The following is a 4,241-nucleotide window of genomic DNA, read 5'->3' as shown; positions in this document are numbered from 1 at the left end:
CAGCAGAATGCAACGACACACACACTGGGCTCACGTGCACCCGACCAGTAAAATTTGCACTTACAAAACTACTAATGATTATACTAATTCTAGAGATTACGGTGATTATTTTTAACATATTCTTTTTGATAAAGCTCCTCGTATATGACTGTGAAGGCTCCGTTTCAACACTTCCCTGTCGAGACGTTTGCGTAGAGGAAGGAGAACAAGTGCGCAGGAGGAGGATAGTTAAGGAAAGAAATAGGAGGGTAAATAAAGGAGGGAAGTGGCAACACAATTTCATGAAAAACGCAACTAGGTGGCGCTTTCGTATGAATTCGTACAATTCGATACGCAGGAAAACGCACGATTTTAAGAAGAAAAAAAAATCCCTAAATCTAACCGTCAGTGGGCGTAAGCAGATCATATAAAAACATACGAAGATCGTGCGAATTTATACGAAGTAGCCACCAATTTGCGAATTGTCATGAGAGTTTGTTGCAAGTGGAGGACTGCTGTGGGTTCGAGTGTGTGATAAATGGAAGAAAGACCAGCTTCACAAAGCTGCAACAGACTTGCAGAGGTTTCCATAGGACATGTTCTGACAGTCCCATACGCTTCCCATTAATTAAGTTTAACTACGCAACGCTAGTTTCACATTCACACCGATCCCTGAGGAGCCCTCTCACCAGTCACATCTACGCTCCCTTTCCCATTTCTCCTTCCGCTATATCCAAAGTTTTGTACAAAGCCTTTAAAAGTTCATAATTCCCTTTTTATTTTATAATCTGAAAATGTTATGTTTTTATAAATATTATTTATTACACAATGTATATATCTGTATGACTGAACTAAGATTATATATTTGAAGAACAAAACAGTCTCATGATTTTGCTTTTAAATATAAGACTGACTCTTGCTCTGCTGATATATATGCTGTTTAGCCTCATTTATATTAATATATAATGCAGATAACAACACTTTTAACAGCAGATTATTAATAGCATAGCATAAAAATACTGTGTGACACTGGCACGCAGCTAAATAAAGGGTTCACTTTACCTGATCACAATCATCTGATCCTCATGTCTGCATCTACTCTGTCATTCCAGCGCTGACATCATCCTGCAGGTTTGCAGACGGACCTCTGTTGTCTCCACTACAGTAGCTCCACTTAATGACAGAGTAAAGCATGACACAATAAACATTACAAATATTGACTGAAATAAAGCTGATTTCTTTTACCTGTTCATTTAGATATTACGCAATCGGCTCCTGTATGCACAGGTCAGTTTGAGAGTCGCACCTGTTAAACACTGACAATGTGAAGGTATCAAATCAAATCACTGAGGATGCTCTAGCCTTTAACTGCACATCAATACGTGACACATTTGTTCATTGTGTCCCCATCCATTGTTATTGTTATCACGAGTGAATCCTACATTTATGCGGATGTCACTCCTGAAATTTTACAGCATGTGTGTGACTGTTGGTCATCATAGCAGCATGAAAAACTAAATTTTATTCAAATTCTGAATGGATTATATACTGCTAGGCAAAAAAGCATGCAAAGAGCATTCCATTTAATCACTAAAAAGCTCATTTCAGTTTATTCACAATGTCACAAAGTTATGGTATAACCAATTAATTAAGCACAAGAATCTATTACCGTTATTTACATCGTTTCTACACCTTGGTGTCTACACCAGCGGATTCTGACTAACTTACTGTAAACACTTCTGATTGGCCATTGCATTAAAGGGGTCATCGGATGCCTATTTTCCACAAGTTGATATGATTCTTTAGGGTCTTAAAGAAAAGTCTATAACATACTTTGGTTAAAATTTCTCAATGGTAGTGTAAAACACCCTTTTTACCCCGTCAAAATCAGCTCTGCAGACATCAACCCGTTTTGTTGCATGTTGCTTTAAATGCTAATGAGCTCTGCTCACCCCGCCCCTCTTTTCTGTGGGGTGACGAGCCATGCTCTGAGAGACTGCTTACTTTAGCCAAGAAACTTGCTAACTAGCATGTTATTAGTAAAGGTGATTGCAAAGATTCAAGAAAAAACCCCTTATACTCACTTATGCTGTAAGTGAAGCTGGATCACGCATGATTCGAGCAAACATAGACGCATTTAGTTAGATCGGGGGCACATTCCCTTCAAAAACAATGGTAATCCACTGCATCTTCAGTAATTGATGACTGCTATGTTCATTATTACATCCAACAACAAAATACCTCAATCGCTTAGGAGCCATTCTTGTCTACGTCCCTGCTCCGGTGTCGTGCCGAATTCTTCACCCTGCCAGATTATGCATCCTATTGGTAGGTTTAGGAGTGGGTGTGGGGGAGGGGTTGGGTTTAAGCAATCAGGTAGCAATTTCAACGAGGGGATGCATAATCTGGCAGGGGTGCAGACTTCGGCACAACACCGGTGTCGAAACAATGGCGGTTGGACTATTACAGCTCACTCAGTGCGGGTCTAAGGTAAAATGGCCGTGTCAATCAACAATCATGGAAGCGGCCTTCGTCTGTGTGTGACGTCACACAGACAAGAAGCTGAGAAGGTCCTGATTTGAAAAAGGGAATATTATTTTTAGGGATTAAACAAAAACCAATGGGTGGATTTCTATCATAGAGTAGATGTGTACACACACTGCCAACACACATTTATGTTCAAACAACACGTACAACGTGTTGTAGTTCGGTTCTTTTGATCTGGACAAAAAAAATGTAAATTACACATTTTGTTCACACTGCCATTTTTAACATTGTGCCTAATGATACAAAATAATACATGGCCAAAATCTGATCAGAACATTTTCATGGTACATATTGTGCAAACTTACCAAACATTTTTACCAGCTGATAATTCAAGAAGAGCTTATTAAATGTTTGAAGGAGTCAAAACAGCACCGGAAATTCCTTCGTTGCACGGAGATCGGCAGACGGTGGTTGGGACGCCTGTACTGAATTGTACTCAACAAAAAAAAAATACGCTGATAATACTGATAAATAATAATAATAATAACTTATTTTTAAAAAAGTAATATTTTCAGCCAACTTGAGTTGTAGCTCTGAAATCAATTAATATTATATTAATAATTATTATATTATTTAATTTCAACATTTAATCTCCTTATCCAGTCCTATGCAAAGCATGCTGGGAACGAGAAATCCACTACCAAATTCTGAAAGTTAACAAGAAAATTTCATTATTTTCTTACAGCTTTTTTTTTTTTGGAGAAATTCAATTAACACAGAAATTTGAGTTTAAATTACACACAATATTTAGTGAATGTAATGAACATCATTATTATGTCAGGCGAACTGAACAAAAAGTTTGCAACTTAAAAGGTTTAATTAAATCAATAAAGTACAATTTTTTTTATTGTAACCATGCGTTTATTTAAGTTGTGGTAATGGGAAACACAGCTCTTAAGACAAGAAAAACCAGCAAGTATGCTTGAGCATTCTGTCTTTGGTCCATACCGTGTTCATATATCAGTCAAACTGAACCAGAGTTTGTTTAGGAGTGGACCATGATCCACCTTTTCATGGGTTCGTGTGCACACCAATGTTCAGATGGCAAAGCTCACACTTAATCAAATAAAGTGCACTAACAGAGCAATTACACCAGAGTAGACAGTTCATTTTAAACCAGACCTGCTAAGTATGAACACAACCTTAGTCTCAATGAAAGAAAAAAGCAAATTCTTACAAATCAACAACAACAGCAGACATTCATTGCCATCTTAAAACCACATTTTAATCAGGAAATCATTGAAGACATTATTTATATTTAATAGGAAAAATGATTGCAGTAATTAATTCCTTTACGGGTCATGCCATGAAGATATAATTTATAGTCCAAATGTTTGACAATAATGGCAGCTACTACAAGTACAAGTGTGTGACATGCAGTCCAAGATGCAAAGATCCAAAATGTATACAAACCTCAAATTCTATATTTAAATGTGGTTCAATCACTATGACCTTCACAGTTCAACAGTAGAAGTCATAAAGGGGTAATAATGTTTTGAGAGAGAAAGTATGCATGTAAGAGACATAACAAAGAGAAAGAAGAGGAGAATTCAAGGCCAATGTGAACTATCCTGGCACTTTTGGCAGACGGGAGGTAGGTCACGGGTTTTCATCTTGTACACAATGCTTAAGGCCACTATGTTACCCATTAGACTGGGGCGAGGGTTGAGACCAAGACCTTTCCTATGTTCCTGACATGGAATGTCCCAAGCGAT

This window comes from Onychostoma macrolepis, chromosome 12 (genome assembly GCF_012432095.1).
Source record: "Onychostoma macrolepis isolate SWU-2019 chromosome 12, ASM1243209v1, whole genome shotgun sequence".
Classification (NCBI taxonomy): domain Eukaryota; kingdom Metazoa; phylum Chordata; class Actinopteri; order Cypriniformes; family Cyprinidae; genus Onychostoma; species Onychostoma macrolepis.
Note: the sequence above shows the minus strand (reverse complement) of the source record.